The following is a 20,868-nucleotide window of genomic DNA, read 5'->3' as shown; positions in this document are numbered from 1 at the left end:
CTTGAACTTTGACAATTTGAGCACTAATATCCCTAGATGTTTTCCAGACCTTGATTACCTCTTGCTCACATTCTAGTTGTTTAAAAAGAATTTCTACTTTCTTAACAAACTCTTCTAGTTCATTCTCAACAGATAAGCATTTGATTTTAATCTTTTCAAGCTCAATTACCTTACCCTCTAACATAGCATTCCTATCACTTAAGAACATATTATTCTCTTTAATTCTCATGTTCTCTTTAGTCAGTGATTTAAGGGAAACACGTAAATGATACAATTCAGTAGACATATCATTTATAGCTTCATTTCATTCATCTTTAGAAAGCTGAGAGAGGTTAGTAGTGATTACCTGGTTGCTTGATGAACTAGTTTCATTCTCATCAGAATTAGCGATCAGGGATAAGTTGACATACTCCATATCATCATCTTCATTGGCTCCATCAGCTGCCTAGTCATTTTCCTGAGTCAGAAAAGCCCTTTCCTTTTGTTTGTGCAATTCAAAATATTTCTTTTTGTAATCCACTTGCTCAAATTTCTTCTTTTCAGAAGTTGGCTTTCTGCACTCACTTGCAAAGTATCCACTTGTGCCACAGTTATAACACTTGAACTTAGACTTGTCCACAATGTTCTTGTTTGGCTTAGTGGCTCTAGTGTTTTTCTTGAATTTCATCTTTGTAAATCTTCTGGACAGAAAGGCCAGCTGTTCATCAATATCATCAGAGTCATCTTGACTAGAATTGTCTTCAACCTCAGCTGCATGCTCCTTTCCCTTGCTTGATTCTGATTTGCTTGTGCCAATTTTGAGACTTGGTATTGTCTTTACTTCATTCCTGGCTTCAGTTCTCTCATTTTCAGCTACAAGTGCAACTAATCCACCTTTTCTCTTTCCCTTCTCCAACAGCTCATCTTGCTCCAACTCAAGTTCGTAAGTCTTCAAAATTCTATATAATTATAATCTTGAGAATTCCTTAGTGAAACAGTCATAGGCTTCCATTCCTTTGGTAGAGACCTTAGAAATTTTAAGTTGGAATCCTTGATTTTGTACACTCTGCCATACAGCTTCAATCCATTCAACAGTTTCTGAAATCTATTGAATGTATCATTCAATGATTCTCCTTCTTCAGAATGAAAATATTCATATTGTTGAATGAGAAGCTGCATTTTGTTTTCTCTAACTTGCTCAGTACCTTCACAGATAAGTTATACAGTATCCCAAATTTCCTTAGCAGGGTGGCTGTTAATGACATTATCAAACACATCTTTGTCTAGGCCATTAAACAGAATGTTCATGGCCTTGTCCTTGTGAACCTCTTCAATATCTTCAGGAGTCCATTCTGCTCTTGGCTTGGGAATAGACTGTCCAACAGCAACTGTGGAAGTAGCAGCTGTGGCCACTTTATGAGGGATGTGAGGACCATTCTCAATGCAGTTTATGTAGCTTTCATCTTGAGAGAGAAGATGTAGATGCAACTTCACTTTCCAGTGATGATAATTATCTCTTTGCAGGATTGGAATCTTCACTCCAATATCCTTCTTACTCATGATGTTAGTAGAATAGATCTTTAAACTCTTTGTTTGTCAAGAGCTTGCTCTGATACCAATTGTTATTCCCAAGGAACTAACAATGAGATTTACAGAAGGGGGGTTGAATGTAAATCTCAAAACTTTTTAAAGTTTTGATCAGTTTCAAAGGCTAAGTGTATAATGAACAGATGTGTGTGAATTGTTTTAAGTAAGTGCAGATAGATGTATATTCAAAACACAAATGTAAAGAACATAGAAGCTTTTAAAACTTTTCTGGTGGATTTGTTGTTCCACCAGAGATGTGTATTTCAGAAAATCTGTGATACAAAAAATTGTACACAGCTGCTTTCTAGTACAAACTAGATGATTTTCTCTCTGAATTTTTCTAAACAGCTCTTGAAAATTCACATCTAATTACTAGCTGTAACTTGGTTTATATATCACCAAGTTTATAAGTGATGACAAAGATAAAATACAATTATAAAATAGTCATTCATATGTTTCTTCTTCATTTCTCTATCCAATGCAATCTAAGATAATCTGTGAATCTTTGAATACTTTCGTGTTTGCACCAGAATGGAAATGCTGCTTTTTCTTGATTCCTCCAAGAGGCTACCACATTCCAATTGTCTCTGTCAACCCATGTGCCTCTGTCAGCTTATGAATTGTCACTATCAACTACTATGGAACTGAGCATCCATTGAAGCTTTCATCCGTTGGTGGCTTTATCCGTTGATGCTTTAGCAGTTGAAGCTTTATCCGTTGATGCACTCATCCGTTGATGGATGTTATCCGTTGAAGCTTTAGAGACATCCGTCGAGGCTTTGTTTCTCATCCGTTGAAGGCCTTTAATTTATCAGTTGATATTACTTCATTTATACAAAATTACAAGGCATGAAATATTTACAATTAGCCCTCCTATTTGCATATCCACTAGTAGTCAACATGACTTATAATTTCCTACAACTTCTAAGAATTATAACTCAACTACAAAGACTGAAAGCTATAATACTAAACATTTTTCTAAGTAAAGCTACTCCATCAACGGATAGCCAAAGTGGTCTTATCCGTTGAGGCCACAAACACTAGTTTTCTACTTAAGTGTTTTGTTTAACTTATCATCAAACTAATACACATATATTCCTAACAAAATTTTCCAAAATGAGTGTGTAAAAATGAATGTTGTCTAATTTATAAAACTTTCAGCACTAATTTTCTTATTTTACAAATATACTTAATACAAGTAATGAAATACACTATATTTAATATATTATTTATATTATATTAAATTTTAGTATTTTATTTTTCTGTGTCACTGCTAGACTAACCCAATTCATTGTTCTAAAACTCGAACGTTTTAGCCAAGATATCGACCGCGTACACATAATTGAACTTATTCACGAGCTGATTTTTCTTTAGTCAAATAAAACCCGATTTTGAGTCTAACTCGGGTCAAACTTGTATCTACTCGGATTAAATATTAAGAAGTCTAAAAATAAATAGAAGGTAAGAAAAATATTGAACCAACACAATTACCTATTTATTTAAGAGTCTTACAAAATTTACTTACTCATCTCGTTGTGTAATTTATATATGTCCGATTTTGTACAAAATTAACATTTTTAGCTCTGTAATGAATTATAATTAAAATTTTCTATTATGTAGGAGTATGTATATAATAATGATAAGAATAAGAGCAATGCATATTGTTTTGATTGGTTTCATCTTTAAAATAATATATAATTTTTATATGATACATATCTATAATAAGGGTATCTCCAATCACATCTTTGTATGCCATATTACTTCATTTCTTACTCTATATATGAAGTTTCGGGGCTCCAACGATGAATTACCCATCTTTATAAATAAAGGAAAGCACCGTGCAACTTCAAATTTGGAGTTATACCATAGATATGAAGATATTGATTATATAATAAACCCTCTCAAATGTTTCTATATCATGTAGGCCCAACTCTCTGTGTATTTTAAAATTATTTAATTATTGTACATAATGATTAAGTAGATTTAAAGTAAAATTTGAAGCAATGATTGGAGATGAAATGGTAATATAAGTAAAAAAAGGTGAAATCTGAAGATAAAGTTATTTTAAAATAGTGCAAAGCTTGGAGATGACCTAATGAATTAGTTTTTAAAGTTAAAATTTTAATATATTTGATTTTTTAGATCCAAGTACTCATTCCAAGTACTGAATAAAACAGTATTATGATTTTTTAAAAATAAATCCAAAAAAAGTATAAAAAATGTTTAATTTTATAAAATATATTTTAAAACATAATTGATATGTGCGTGTGTGTCAAACTACAAAATTTAAATTGCAACTATATAATTATATAAACTATTATTTTATTTACTCAAAAGTTAAAATTTAAAAAAGGAGAAAATATAAATTTTTAAACAAAACTTTTAAAATAAAATCAAAATTCATTATAGCTCCATGGTTCTAAGATAAAATTTAGTCACAAGCTCGATTCTCGTATATTTGATTTTTTTCTGATTACCCATTCCAAGTATTTCCGGATTAAACCGAATACTTTTGACTCGTTTAACACACAAGTCAAACTGAATTAAATGAAATTATGATTTTTTGAAAATAAATCCAAAAAAGTATAAAAAATATTTAATTTTATAATATATATATATATCATAATAATTACAACATAATTGATATATATATGTGTGTGTGTTTGTCTAGCTACAAAATTTACATCACATCTATATATTTGTATAAACTAACATTTTATTTACTCAAAAGTTAAAGTAAGAAAAAATAGAATTTGATAAAAGGAGAGGATATGGCTTATCTAATAAGAAATTTAATTTGGACTCAAAAAGTTAAGTAGGTTGATGGTAGTGACATGAAATTTGTGAGCAAGAGGTAAAGGGTTCGATTCCTATTAGATACAACAATTCTACTTATTTTAAACAAAAATTATGTAATAGTGGCGTTTTTATAATCAAGTCTCAAGTATGCAACAAATCATAGAACTCCATACATGTAAATCGTAATTACACAATTTTGGCAGTCTTTCTAATTCGCACAAATCACACAAGTGTACAGTTTAAGTGTATTCGCTCAAGTTCAGTCAATAAAGACATGCACTACCATAAGCTTGGTTGTCTACCAAATCTCCACTACTTTGAATATATGCATGCACAAATCAAAAGGTCTTTCTTAAAGGTTATAGCAAGAGGTTTAAGGTCAAGGGTAGGAAATCAAGAAAAAGGCTAACAAGGGGCTAACTTGATAAACTAATAGAGCATAATGTTCATTTTTAATTCAGCGCTCAACATGAAATTTTGATCATGTAAAAGCTGAGCGAACTTTCACAAGCATTAAACTCTAAGCACATATTACCATGTACTTTCCCACTTCATATTGCACAACCCAATGAACACAAACTCTTTTTATCTTTTTTTTTCTTTTTTTTTCAAGTTCAAGTATTTCTTCAATAACCAAGTGCAGTGAAAAGTCACCAAGAAAAAATAAGAGATATTAAGTTGATCCCTCTTAATTCCTAGTACAATACACTTAATACCAGCACATGTACATGAATCGTCCCTTTCATACGATATTACACTTGCCACCCAATGATCTCAAAGAAGTACTTAACATTTTTTTTCTTTTTTTTTTCTCTTTTTTTGATACCCACTAATTTTTCACACTTTAACAAAGAATCCCCACACTATATATCACCAACCCTCAAATAAATCAAAATGCTCTACTAGTAAATCAAGATAAGAATGAACAAGCAGGTTCAAGCATTTAGATAGGTGATACATCAAAATAACGGATAAAAAGCTTAAAGGGGTTCACCAGGGATAATTCAAGGGTACTGTTTAGGATAAAATGTGGTTAATCCTAGTGCCTTTAATTTTCATGCATACACATACCACGTAGTCTCAACAAGGTTTAAAACAAGTTCTAGAGTGACATATTTCATGATGAACAACACACAACAACAAAAGCCGATTGATAGAAGATATACCAGTCACAAATTAGGCTCAAGTTCTCACAAGGCGAAAACATGCTTCAGTACTTACTAAAATTGACAAAGATGCATCTCAAGTTTTAGAATTTTGCAAGCAGATACTAAGAATCATCATGCAACAAATGATGTTCTATAGATATGACATATCAACTTATCATGCAAAAGAAGTTCACAAGATGTGTACTTATCCTTGTTAACACACTACGAGACATGGCAATATACAAGATTTTTTTTTGATTTTCTATTTCTTTTAATTTTTTTTTTAATTTTTAACATTGAGAACTCATCCCCACACTTAAGTGGTTCATTGTCCTCAATGAACTAATTAACAAAATACAAAAAGAACAAAATAAAATTTTACACTAAAAGAAAGAAAACTCCCCTGGAATTAAGGTGTAGGATGCGAAAAATATCTCTGAATAGAAGCAGAGATGTCATCCAATTGTTTCCTGTTGAGTGAAATTTATGATACTTTATAATGCTCTATTAAGCTTTGAATTGGTGAATTTGTACTCAAGTTATTGGTGTTTTAATGTGTTTTCTAGTGTTTTTGCATTTTCAGGCATTAATCTGAGAATCAGGTGAATTATCATTGATTTGATGCTAATATGGTGTTAGGATGGTGTCCAAGGAATAAAGCTCGCGAAGACCGTCTCGAAACTGCAAGAAAAAGAAGAAAGGTGATTTTTGGCAGAAGCCCAGCGCGCCCGCGCTGATCAAGCGCGCGGCCGCACCCAAACTACAGAGAGTCAGCGTGCCCGCGCTGATCAAGCGCGCAACCGTGCCAGGTTGGGTTTCAAGAATCCTGTTTTGAATAGAAGACTGATTTCTGGACTTCTCTGCTGATCAGGGCTGCTATATAATCATAACTTTAGGTCGTTTTTTAAGTGGTATCACAAGGAGAGCTGTAAGAAGACCGTGTTAGCATAATTCAACAAAGACGAAGAAGATCTTGTTTTTACTTGTGAATCTGTGTTCTAAGTTATAACTTGGATGCTAGTTTTCTTATTTGTGAACCTTACTCTTATTTTATACTTGGTTTTATTTATTAATCATTATAAATACTACGTTTATTATACCATGCTTTCATCGGAACCCACGTTGATGATGAGTCCGATTATGGGCTAATCGTTATCGTGGGGTTCTAGCGGATTTATTTATAGATTTCTTTAGTTGATTTGTTTCGATACCTTAGTGTGTGGTGATTATTTGATAACCTAGTATTGGTTGCGCTTATTCGTCTTATGAGCGTCATGAACTTATAAGATAGTGTGTTAATTCTTAATGAAGCGAAAGTGAATTTAAGGATTCAGAACTTGCCATGCTAGCATAGGCTCATATGTTGTTATGCATGATTCGTATGAAATTTTAACCATCTTACTAGCCCTATGTAATCAAGATAGATAACTTGTGCTTAAACCGTTATGTTGTCAAATTCTATAGACATATAGGGTCTTAATATAATTGGTGTCTATTCAGCTTCTATCTCTTTTGTGGATGTCTAGTAATATGGTACTCGTACAACGAAAGTTGGCATTTATCAGTTTCGTGTTATCCAATTTGTGTCATCACCATTACATGCTAAGGTTAAGAACAAAAAGGCTATTGAATGAAGTATTTAATGAAGTTAGAACCCCATGTTTGTCATATATATTAATTCAACCATTCTTATTCTCTTAGTTATAATTGTTAGTTTAATTCTTAGTTAAAAACAATCTCAATTTGTTATCGTCTTAACATTGGATAATAACCATATCATTGGTGCATAAGTGCAGAAATTAATTAATTAACCAAGCCAGTCTCAGTGGGAACGAACTAGAAATAATTCTATATTGCTAGCGAACGCGTATACTTGCGTGTATTATTAGCGCGTGTTTAGCGACTAACAAGTTTTTGGTGCCGCTACCGGGGAATGTAGTGTTAATTTTTTTAGTTTATGCATTTGTCATTAGTGGTCGTTAAAGTTTATTGACTCAGAGATTGTCACTTATCTGTTTCCTTCTCTTACTTCAGGTACTCTAGCGAGCGTGTATGCATACGCGTTTTCGGTCACGTAAGAGAAATCTGGATCAAGCTGAGGAAGAAGCTATAGTGGTTTGAAGGGAAGTTTTTGAAGAAGAAGAGAAGGTAGAAGAAGAAAAGAAAGTCGAGGAACTAGTTTTAGTAGTGATGAGGGATCAAGCAGAAATTCCTAAGGCTTTGATGGATTATTCTCAGCCTAAGATCAATGACATCCAGTCAAGCATCATCAAACCAGCCATCTCGGCTAACACTTTTGAGATCAAAGCAGGAACAATTTAGATGATACAGAATTCAGTTCAGTTTGGGGGTTCTCCTACCGAAGACCCCAACATGCACATCAGGGATTTTATCAAGATCTGCGACACTTTCAAGTTCAATGGTGTGACTGAAGATGCTATCAAGCTGCGACTCTTCCCAGTCTCTATGAGGGATAAAGTTAAGTGCTGGTTACATTCTCTACCACCAGGGTCTATCACTAAATGGGAAGATCTTGCTCAAAAGTTTCTCACTAAATTCTTCCTTATGGCGAAGACTGCTACAATCAGGAATGCTCTTACTCAGTTTGCTCAACAAACTGGAGAATCTCTGTGTGAGGCCTGGGATCGATATAAGGAGATGCTAAGAAAATGCCCACTCCATGGAATGCCTGATTGGATATTTATAAACTGTTTCTACAATGAATTGGGTGCTACTTCTAGACCCATACTTGATGCAACATCAGGAGGAGCCTCGTGGGCTAAAAGCTATAATAAAGCTTGTGAATTGATCAAATTAATGGCTGCTAATGAATACCAGAATCCTTCCCAGAGACTGAATCAGGGAAAAGTAGCAGGAATTCTGGAGTTGGATGTAGCAACTGCTATAGCTGCCCAACTTAAGGCTTTGACAATGAAGGTGGACTCTTTGGCTAATTATGGAGTTAATCAAATCAATAGTGTCTGTGAGCTTTGTGCTGGTGCCCATGAGACTGATCAGTGTGCTATTTCCAGTGAATCAGCTAAGTTCGTGAGCAATTTTCAGCGATCGCAGCAACCTATGCCAGCCACCTATCATCCTAACAACCGCAATCATCCTAATTTCAGCTGGAGCAACACTCAGAATGTGATTCAACAGCCTTATCAGCAGTACCCAACTAAGCAATACAACCCCCCTGGTTTTTAGCAACCGTAATATGCACCAAGACAACAATTTCAGCTGCAACAAGCTAATGAAAAATCTGAATTAGAAGAGTTGAAGCTTATGTGCAAGAGCCAAGCTGTTTTTATCAAGACCTTAGAAAATCAAATCGGACAAATTGCCAATACCTTGCTAAATCGTCAACCTGGTACATTGCCTAGTTTTGTGGAAATTGTGAGGTTGAGATTTCTGGCAATAAGTTTTGTGTAGATTTGATACCATTTAAGTTAGGAGAATTTGACGTTATATTAGGGATGGATTGGTTATCTAAGCATGATGCTCAGATAGATTGTCGAAATAAGAAAGTAATGGTAAAAATGCCAGACGAAAGGATAGTAACGTTCAAGGGACAGAAGCAGGTAAAGAAGTTCTTAACGATGATTCAAGCCAAGAAGTTACTACGACAAGGATGTGAGCATTTCGTAGCATATGTGATCGACAGAAGTCAGGAGCCAGCAAAACTTGAAGATATTCCAGTTGTGAAGGAATTTCCAGACGTGTTTCCCGATGAATTACCAGGACTTCCTCCAGATAGAGAAATTGAATTTGCAATCGACTTAGCACCTGGAACCGAACCAGTATCCAAGGCCCCGTATAGAATGGCGCCCGTTGAGATGAAAGAGTTAGAAAAGCAATTACAAGAGCTGTTAGAGAAAGGAGTAATCAGACCTAGCATATCCCCGTGGGGTGCACCGGTATTATTTGTCAAGAAGAAGGATGGAAGCATGAGACTGTGCATCGACTATAGGGAGCTCAACAAGTTGACAATCAAGAATAAGTATCCGTTACCCAGAATTGATGATTCGTTTGACCAATTGAAGGGAGCCAAGTATTTCTCCAAAATTGATTTAAGATCGGGATATCATCAACTGAGGATCAAACCAGAAGATATACCAAAGACAGCTTTCAGAACAAGGTATGGACATTACGAGTTTTTAGTGATGTCTTTTGGATTGACCAACGCCCCAGCAGCGTTTATGGACCTGATGAAAAGAATTTTCAAGGAATATTTGGAAAAGTTCGTTATAGTATTTATAGACGATATTTTGATCTATTCAAAGACGGAGGAGAATCATGCGGAACATTTAAGGACAACTTTGGAGATTTTAAGGAAAAAGAAGTTATATGCTAAATTGTCGAAGTGTGAGTTTTGGCTACAGGAAGTTCAGTTCTTAGGACATATAGTCAGTAATGAAGGGATCAAAGTGGACCCGGCAAAGATCGAGGCAATTACGAATTGGGAAAGACCGAGAACACCCACTGAGGTAAGAAGTTTCTTGGGATTGGCAGGATATTATCGACGATTCGTTCAGAATTTCTCAAGAATTGCAACACCATTGACAAAGCTTACACGAAAGAATGAAAAGTTTATATGGAATGACAAGTACGAAGAAAGTTTTCAGGAATTAAAGCGGAGATTAATCACAGCACCTGTTTTGTCACTTCCAGACGATCAAGGGAATTTCGTAATTTATAGCGATGCTTCTTACAAAGGATTAGGATGTGTTCTTATGCAGCACGACAAGGTGATTGCGTATGCGTCAAGGCAATTGAAACCACACGAACAGAAGTACCCTACTCATGATTTGGAGTTAGCAGCTATAGTTTTCGCTTTGAAGATTTGGAGACATTATTTGTATGGAGAAAAATGTGAGATTTTCACGGATCACAAAAGTTTGAAATATATATTTACCCAGAAGGAACTTAATATGAGATAAAGGAGATGGTTAGAATTGATCAAGGATTATGATTGCTTGATTAATTATCATCCCGGTAAGGCGAACGTTGTAGCAGATACGTTAAGTCGGAAGGAAAGGTTAAATGTGTTATCCGTACCAGAAGAGATATATAAAGAATTTCAAAAATTGGAATTGGAGATTAGAATTTGCAAGCCTGAGGAAGCAAAAGTGTACAGTATGATTTTCCAACCGGAGTTATTGGAGAAAATAAAGAAATGCCAGAAAGAGGTAATGGATCAAGATATAAATAGTTTGGTAGGTGAGAAATTATGCACGCAACAAGATGATCAAGGTATTCTTAGGTTTTCTTCAAGAATTTGGATTCCACCAGTAACGGAGCTGAAAAATAAAATTTTACAAGAGGCACATAGTTCAAGATATTCCATCCATCCAGGGAGTACCAAAATGTACAGAGATTTAAAGAAGAATTATTGGTGGCCAGATATAAAGAGGGAAATTGCGGAATGGATTAGCAAATGCTATACCTGTCAGAGAGTTAAAGCAGAGCATCAGAGACCAAGCGGATTGCTACAGCCATTGGAGATTCCAGAGTGGAAGTGGGAACATATTACCATGGATTTCATAGTTGGATTACCAAGGACAAGGACTAATCATGATGCCATTTGGGTTATAGTAGATAGACTTACCAAGTCAGCTCATTTTCTGCCTATAAATGAAAGATTTTCGCTCGACAAGTTAGTTCATATGTACTTGAAAGAGATCGTAGTTCGTCATGGAGTTCCAGTGTCTATTGTATCTGATCGAGATCCAAGATTTAATTCAAGATTTTGGAAGAGTTTTCAAGAATGTTTGGGAACAAGATTGAATATGAATACAGCCTATCACCCCCAAATGGATGGCCAAAGTGAAAGAACGATCCAGACAATCGAGGACATGCTACGTGTTTGTGCTATTGATTTCAAAGGAAGTTGGGACGAGCATTTACCCCTGGTAGAGTTTGCCTATAACAACAGTTATCACGCCAGTATTGGGATGCCACCTTATGAAGCCCTTTATGGACGCAAATGTAGATCTCCAGTATATTGGAACGAAGTAGGAGAACATAAAATACTCGGACCTGAATTGGTGCAGCAGACAAAGGAAGTTATTGAAATTATCCAGAAAAGATTAATAGCCGCACAAGATCGTCAGAGGAAATATGCAGACTAGTCAAGAAAAGACATGGAATTTAAAGAAGGAAGTTTGGTATTATTGAAAGTATCACCGTGGAAAGGACTAACGAGGTTTGGGAAGAAAGGGAAGCTAAACCCAAGATATGTCGGACCTTTTGAAATCCTAAAGCGTATTGGCAAGGTAGCTTACGAGTTGGCGTTACCTCCGCACATGGAGCACATTCACAATGTTTTTCACATATCAATGCTTAGAAATATAATCCAGACTCCAGGCATGTAATAGAATATAAGCCAATAGAGCTTCAAGCAGATTTGTCATATATAGAGAGCCCGGTAGAAGTTTTAGAACAGAGAGAGAAAGTATTGAGAAATAAAATAGTAAAGTTAGTAAGAGTATTGTGGAGAAACCCAAAGGTTGAAGAGTCAACCTGGGAGTTAGAAAGTGATATGAGAGAAAAGTACCCTCGTTCATTTTCTTAGAGATTCTGAGGATAGAATCCTTTTAAGGGGGAAGGATGTAATATCCGGGATATATCGTGTAATTATTTTTACTATTATATAATTATTATGTGTGTTCAGTATCTATTCTGTGAGCTAATTTTTAAGTGTTATCTGTACTTGAATATTCAAAAATAATATTAATTGAGTATTTTAATTTTTATATGTCCAAAATAAAATATAGATAATTGTCATATCTTCCTAATTATTTTTATGTTGGTTTATGGATTTATAAGAATCATATGAAATTTCTAAAATCTTTTTCCGGGTAATTAAAATCTATTTTATAAAAACGGGAACCAACCGACGTCACCCGTTGTTACGTTTTTGGAACCCGAAACTCTTTCGAGAACTCCTTCCTAACCTAATTGTAATATTCCGAGCATTTTCCATGTTTTGACTTTTTCGATTCGGCGTACGGTTTGTCCTGCGCGGGTCCCGGCGCAACATTTTCGATACAATATTCGTTTCGGTAAATCAATAAAACCCGTATTTTCGATAAACGGGAACTTTTTATTAAACTATCACAATTATCACTTCGTAATACGTGTAACCAGGCGCTGAGACCAAGACTGCAGTACAAATTGTACTGATTTGGATAATTATCCCGAAAACCGATACCGTTTGGATCAGTTTTTACAAATAAACGTGCCGTTTTATATTCGGAATGATCCAACGGGATACTAATTTTCCGTAATTATAAATAGCCTTTTACCATAATTTATTTCGTATCAAAATCATTTGCAGACATATAATTATATAATTTTCAGAGAAAAACCCTAATTTCCTAAAACTGTTCTAAGAATCAAACAAGCATTTGGAGGTGTTATTGAATTCAGTTTGGAAAGCTCGAGTAACCAATCTGAAGGTCTTGAAGAGCTCTACCAGATTCTGTAATCCATACACCTGCAGAAATCAAGGTTATTTTTCTAAAAATTTATTTATTTTCGAATTTATTTTATTAAAAATATAAATTTTTGTTCGGATGATTGTTTGTATGATTTGATGATTGCATGTTGTAGAGCTTGTTTTCCTGATGATTTTCATATGTCATACGTCTGATTTGGAGTTCAATAACATGTTCAAAATTGAGTTTGATTTTCGAATTTTAAAATTAGGGTTTATAACCCGTATGAATGTTCTTAATTGAAATTTGGGGGTTTCTTATTCTGTGATAGATTGATGTTGTGTTATAGTGGGTTGTGTTCTCTGTGAAATTTGCAATCTAGTCGTATAAGTTTCATGAACCAACGAGGTCTGTAGAGAAGGGAGTTGTGTTTTGAAGTTTTCCGATGTTCACCGGAAATTGCAAAACTTCACGGCCAAATTTTGGCCAACTCAGGGATGATTAAAATGATTTGTTGGTATGGTTGAGTTCCTGGTGATATATAGATGTGATCTGGAGGTGTTGGTGGGGTGAGGACGTCGGGAACGTGTTCTCCGGCCACCTCTGTGTTTTCCGGCGACGGGGTGTAAAATTGCAGTTTGGTCCCTGGACTTTTGGGGACGATACAGTTAGGTCCCTGAAGTTTCCAGACTTTACAAATTTAGGACTCCTGTTTATAAAATGTTTAAAAATCATATTTCCTATTTATTTTTATTATAAAAATTCGTTTTTAATTTCTGAAAATTCTAAAAATTATTATTTTAATTCTGAAAATTATTTTTAATTCACAAATAAATCTAAATTAATTGGTTAATTAATTTCAGTTAATTTCTAATTGATTAATTGGTCAATTAATTCAAAAATTAATTGATTAATTAATTTAATTAATTATTAATTGATTTTAATTAATTATTTAATTAGATTTAATTATTTAAAAATGATTTAAAAATTCTGAAAAATAGTTTTGAGCTTTAAAATATTATTCTAAATTATTTCCAAGGCTCGATAATTATTCTAAAATTATTTCGGAGCCAGAATTGGCTAACCGAACCCTGTTTATTAAACCGAAATTGATCCAACGACCCGTTTTAATTCTGAAAAATGTTTTAAAAATCATTTTAAATACCAGAAAGCCTATTTATGACCCGAGACTTCTTTATAAATAATATATCATTGGTTACGTGATGTATTATGTGCTATATGTGACTTGTTAATTGACTATCGGTCTATATATTCTGTATTTACTTGATTATTGCATAACTTTCAATCCGTTAATCGGATTTGGGTAAAACGAAGGGTAGATAGAAGTATGTGTTGAATATAATTCTATGAGTAAATTATTGATAGATGCTTATGATATGTGAGCAGAAGATTCAAGACGTGGGAAAGGGAAACAGATAGTTGAAGAGTAAGACGCTTGTGATTGGAAACGAGTGCAGTGTAGTAAGCTAATATCAGGCAAGTGTTCTGAACTTTCTCGAGATATTGTAGTATTTGATAGTCAGATTGATATTGCCAGTGCTTTGAAGTACTGAAACCTAAACTCTGATTCCAGTTATTATTCTTGAGCCATAAACCTTATTCTTTCTAGACCATTGATTATTGTATACCTAAACACAAATCTCAAGTATATGATATTACTCCACAAATACATGTAAACAAAATCCCAAACACTAAACTGAATTACTTGTACATTCAATCCTTGTATCCTATGCTTTGAAAGCCTAAATCTTTGAAACCCTGAAATGTTGATTCCTTTGTTATCCAATTCTTTCATTACCCAGCATCCAAGCTTTTAAATTGCCTTATTGATCCTTACAAGGATTGAAACCTTTTCATTGTTAAACATTTATTATTGTTAATGATTTCGGTTAATTGTTTATTATTGCATATTCTGTTATTATGTTAGAATTGGATTGGTTTTTTATAAAATTATGGACCAGATTCGTGGTCAGACCATATAATGGTCAAGTTAGGCCAATGTGTGCCTTGGATCCAGTAGTTAGAGCAATGATGTGTGCCTTGCTCGGGGTTAGTGCGTGACTGATCAGCAGCCTAACCTTGGTTTTTAAATTAAAAGTATAATATCCAATTCTAAATCATAATCCATTGTTCACTTGATATCATAATCATATGCACCTGATGATCATTATTCTCAGTTTTGTCATTGTGACTTGCTGAGCTAGTTAGCTCATTCGTGCGATGTTGTTTATATTCTTTCCAGTTAAAAAGGAACCAGTTGGTAGCGAGGATCCCCAGTCCAGCGCGAGAGCTAGGGGTTCAGGTTGAGAAAACTGAGCTAGTAGGCTTCTTTTGGGATAATTTAAGTTTGTAAAAGTTTGTAATAATGTTTAATACTTAGTTTGAGTTTGAAATAGTTGGGATTTGAATGGTTTGTAATATATTAGTGTGTTTGGCTTGTGTGCATACTTTAACCTGTTGCGGTCCGTGGTGGTTGGTAAGTAGGGTCACTACATATATTATTATTATCTTTATTATTGTTATAAGCAGGTTATAATTAAGGTGTGTGTGTGGACCCCAAACTTCTGACCCGGGTTTGGAGGGCGCCACATAGTGTTCTTATTGACAGTTCTACACTGTTGAGTATGCAGGAGTGGTACGGTGGGAAGCTTGATCCGAAGGGGCTTGGTTATTCATATAATCACTTGTCAGGTGGACGGCCAGTTGATCAGTCATATGCCGGTGGTACGACTCAGGCCAGCAGGGCCGCATAGAGACATCAGTTGGGTAAGGCCGGTCCTTCACAGTCGTAGCAGCAGCAGGAAGCAGAGGACAGTGCTGGTCTAGGTTCAGCACAGTATAGGCACTTGGCGAGGAGGATGGATGGGATGCATGACATCCATAGTAGGTTTGAACATGATCTCACCCAGGCGTTGGGGACAGCTTTTAGAGCCACCGGAGTTAACATTCAGTGGCCAGTATTTGGTGAGGATTCTATGTACCCGCCTCCTGACACTCCACCCACAGAGGGTGATGACCATCCTGATTCCGAGTAGGTATGCCTGATTCCTTACTATTACCTTCACTGAGGACAGTGAAAATTTTAATTTTGGGGGTGATAGTTTAAGGAATATGTTTGTGTCAGTCCATATAGTTGCATATTCATGATAGTTTAGTTCATATAGTTGCATATTTATCATATAGTTTTTTTATTTTTATTTTGCATGTTAGTATATTGCATATAGTTCATGCATTTGCATTATAACATAATCCCTTAGGTTAATTTGCCGATTGATTTATGATACTAATGCGAGTGTGGTGATGTCTTATATAGGAATGTTAAGTCGTGTCGAGTTGATATGCAAACTAGAAGCAAGATTTTTCACTAAGTCTTATAGGTTCCTTGCGTGCTAGATCATGATCATGGTTTGTTTGTTTGTCGAGGTTTAATCACATGTTTATGTTTCAAATGTATGATATTCTCTTAATGGTAAAGTTATTCTGAGGGGATCCTTGCATTCATGCAGTTTTCATTCATGCATTTTTTTTATTTTGTTCTTTGAGTCTGTTTATGCTTGAGGACAGGCATTGATTCAAGTTTGGGGGTGTGTTAAGTGGCATTTATATCCACTTATAACGCTTCGTAAAGCTTCGAACTGGTGTTTTGTACTCGAGTTTTTTGTGTTTTTGATGTGTTTTGTAGTGTTTTTGCATTTCAAGGCATAGTTGAAGGAAGGATGAGGTTTAGCATTGTTTTGGTGCTAAATTGGTGTTAGGAAGGTGCCTCAGATGTTCGCCATCAAAAACCATCAAATAAAATAGAAGGCGCAAGTTCTTCCAGAATGTCAGCGCGCGGTCGCGCCAGTTTGTCAGAGATACAGCGCGCCCGCGCCGGGTCGAATTTTGAGATTCCTGATATGATTAGAAGATTGATTTCTGGACTTCTATTCTAAATGGGCTGCTATATAAAGAATTTTTAAGGACATTTTTCACAACAGAGCCTAAGGAGAAGACCTAGTAGCACAAATACAACGAAGGAGAAGAAGAGCTTGTTCTTACTTGTGATTTTTTGATTGAGTTGTAATCTTGGATGCTAGTTTTCTTTATTGTTGAACCTATTACTCTGGATTATGTACTTTGTTTATTGTTCTGTTTATAAAGACCTTGTTTATTATCATGCTTTCAATTGAACCCATGATGATGATGAGTCCGGTCATAAACTAATCATTATCGTGGGGTTCTAACGGATTTTTTTATGGATTTCAGTAGTTAATTTATTTTGATATCTTAGTGTGTGGTGATTGTATGATATCCTAGTATTGGTTGTGCTTATTCGTTTTATGCGCGTCGCGAACATATAAGATAGTGTGTTAATCTTTATTGAAGCGAAAGTGAATTTAGAGGTTTAGAACTTGCCATGCTAGCATAGGTTCATGTATTTGTTATGCATGATTCGTAGGTAATTTTAACTATCTTACTTGCCCTATATAATCACAATAGATAACTTGCGTATTAAACCTTTATGTTGTCAAATTCTATAGACATATAGGGTCTTAACATACTTGGTGTCTATTCATCTTCTATCTCTTTTGTGGATGTTTGGTAGTAGGGTATTCGTACAACGAAAGTTGGCGATTACTAGTTTCGTGTTATCTGATTGGTTGTCATCACCATTACATGTTAAGGTTAAGAACAATGACTTTGAATGAAGTATTTAATGAAGTTAGAATCTCATGTTTGTCTCATATAAGTAATTCAACCTTTTTAGTCTCTTAGTTAATTGCATGTTAGTTAATATTTTAGTTATAAACAACTCTCAAATTGTTATTCGTCTTAGCATTGAATAATAACCATATCATTGTTGCATAAGTGCATAAATCTTAAATTTAACCAAAAGAGTCTCTGTGGGAACGAACTAGAAAGAATTCTATATTACTTGCGAACGCGTATACTTGTGTGTATTATTAGCGCGTGTTTTTGTTCTAACAGCCTCCACCAATGTTCTGTTCTTTCTCTCAACTACACCATTTTGTTGAGGTGTCCTAGCTGCTGAGAATTCTTGAACAATGCCTTTGTCTTTGTAGAATTTAGTTAAGGTTGTATTACTGAATTTTGTTCCATTATCACTCCTCAATCTTTTCACACAATTTTGATCTTCATCCTGCTTTTCAATCTTCTTGATGTGCTCAATTATGATGTGTGGAGTCTCATCTTTATAGTATATAAATTCTACCCATGTGTACCTTGAGTAGTCATCCACCATCACAAGTGCACATCTTTTTCTTGAAATTGACTGGACATTTACTGGTCCAAATAAGTCCATGTGAATAAGTTGCAAATGCGCACTTATAGAATTCACAATTTTACTCTTGTGACTTGATCTTTTCATTTTTCCGTTTTGACAAGCATCACAGACTTCATCTTGAGCAAATTCCAGATTAGGCATGTCTCTCAACAACTCCTTTTTAACTAAAGTATTGATTGCTTTGAAATTCAAATGAGACAGCTTCTTATGCCATAGTTTGCTTTGCTTTACAGATGCCTTGGTGTAGAAGCAATAAATTCCATCCTCATTTGTCGAGTCCAAGTCTGCAACAAATAAGTTTCCATTCCTTGCTCCTTTCAGAGCAACTTCACCAGTTTTCTTGCTGATAAAAGTGCATTCTTCTTTGTTGAATAAAACTTTAAAACCTTTGTCTGCAAATTGGCTGACACTGAGAAGATTCACTTCAAGACCAGCTACCAGTGCTACATCATCAATGATAACATTTCCAGAAATCAGTTTGCCATATCCCATTGTGAAGCCTTTGCTGTTGTCTCCAAAAGTCACCAATGGGCCAGCCTTCTCCTCAAACTGTGATAGCAGGGCCATATCACTTGTCATATGTCTTGAGCATCCATTATCTATAATCCATATGACTTTCTTCTTTTTGCATACAATGAGTTTAAGTGTGTTTAGCAACCCGCAGTGTTGGGTACTTTATTATTGTTAATAGATTGAGCAGAATGAGAATGAGTTGTTTCAGATAAAATAGAGTTCATTTACTATTGTGCATTTGATTTTGTTAGCCTGCTGACTTCCTCAGTAGCTTCCACTAAGCTAGTGTGTATATGAAACATCTCCACGCTCATCTTTTCCACAGTCTCCTTATATTGACTAGCATTTAAATCAATAGTGGTTAGAGTTGGTACCTTTGATTTTGAAGAGTGCTTCTTGTTCCCGGGGCAGACGTATGCTCGGTTGAAGCTGGATTTAGAAAGGGACAAAGGATCGCTGCTGGGTCTCCCCATATCTCTTAAACTTCCCCCGGTCTTCGACCCGAGTTGTATGAGGCAGAAACTAGATGCTTTTCTTTGCTCAAAAGCCATGAGTGCATAATTTCCAACTTATTCATCTTCATCATCAACATCAGTGTCATCCCAACTCTTTCCTTCTATAATATAAGCTTTTCCAGACTGTTTCTTCAAGAGAGCTTCATACTTTATTTCCAGTTCAAGATATGCCTTGTCTTTCTTCACCTTTTTAGGCCTTCTGCATTCAGTAGCAAAGTGACCCAACTCATCACCATTGAAGCACCTTATCTTTGATCCGTCCACAAATCCTATTTTGTAGCCACCTTTGCTAACTGAATTGAACTAAGTTTTTGGTTTCCAATTGTTACTCTTGGAAGATTGTCCCTTGCCTTTGAAAAACCTTGGCTTCTTGACTTCAATATTTGAAAATTTTCTAGCCAAGTAAGCCATGGACTGATCCATTTCATCTAGTTCATTCAAGGTGTAATATTCATCTTCCTCTAGTTCCAACGGAACTTGCTTCTGAGGTCCTTTTTTCTTCTGTTCCATAGCTTGAATAACTGAAATTTGATCATCTTGCTCATCTTCAATTTCTTCTCTGTCATTTACAATTAAAGCACTTGAACCATTAACAATATGACCATGGTGTGCTTTCAATGACTTTCTTTGCATTATTTCAAGTTCATAAGTTTTCAAGATTCTATATAGAACTTCCAAAGTTATTCTGCTCAAATCTCTTCCTTCTCTAATGGCTAATATTTTCTGTTCAAGATGGTTAGGAAGAGCTAGCAGAAACTTTAGGTTAACCTCCTCAGCCTCATAATATTTATCATGTAGCTGCAAGTCATTTATTAATTTATTGAACCTTTCAAAAACTTTGGGGATTCCTTCTTTTGGTTTAGCCATAAACCCTTCATACTGAGAAACTAGAATCCTCCTTTGGTTTGACCTAACTTCCTCTGTTCCTTCACATAATATCTCGATTTTCTCTCAGATCTATTGGGATGTGTCACAGTTGACAATGTTATTGTACATTACATTGTCAAGTGACTCTATCAAGATCAGCTACAAGCCACTATCTAGGGAGACTTTTTATTTCTCAGGCTCAGTGTATTCTGAAGGATCTTTAGGAGCATAATGAGCTGGAATGACCATGTCTCCATCTGTAGATTCCTCAACTCTTACCATAGGAGTGAAAGGCCCATTCTTGAGGATCTGAATGTATAATGGATTGGCCATCCTGATAAACAGTAGCATTTTCTTTTTCCATAGTATATAGTTAGATTTATCAAAGGTGGGGATTTTAATACTGCTCATTTTCTGTGTATTCATTCTTCCAAGATCTTTAATCTATTTACTTTCAGATTTTGCTCTGATACCACTTGCTAAGTAATGAATACAACACAGAGGGGGGGTTAATGTGTTTTAAACAATTTTAATGTCTTTTTGAACTTTTAATAATGGTGAACAAAGTAATCTATATTGTAGAGATAATGTGTTTTAACATAATAATTAAAACATGTATATGAACACAATTATCTTTCAAAACTCACTTAATTTTATATTAAAATCAAGTTAGTGTTTGCTACAAATTTCTGGGTTCTTTGTATGTTAAGAACTCGGTT

The 20,868-nt window shown here is 34.9% G+C and overlaps 1 non-coding gene across 1 annotated transcript; it reads right to left on the bottom strand.

The window, feature by feature from the left end:
* Positions 1-8,093: 8,093 nt before the first annotated feature.
* On the bottom strand, positions 8,094-8,200 carry LOC141716170 (small nucleolar RNA R71). The gene has a single exon (XR_012572889.1). It is a non-coding gene; the product is annotated as a small nucleolar RNA R71 (small nucleolar RNA).
* Positions 8,201-20,868: the final 12,668 nt, after the last annotated feature.

This window comes from Apium graveolens, chromosome 3, assembly GCF_009905375.1.
Source record: "Apium graveolens cultivar Ventura chromosome 3, ASM990537v1, whole genome shotgun sequence".
In the NCBI taxonomy this organism is placed as follows: domain Eukaryota; kingdom Viridiplantae; phylum Streptophyta; class Magnoliopsida; order Apiales; family Apiaceae; genus Apium; species Apium graveolens.
The sequence above is the reverse complement of the archived record's forward strand: the minus strand, read 5'-3'. Positions and strand labels throughout refer to the sequence as shown.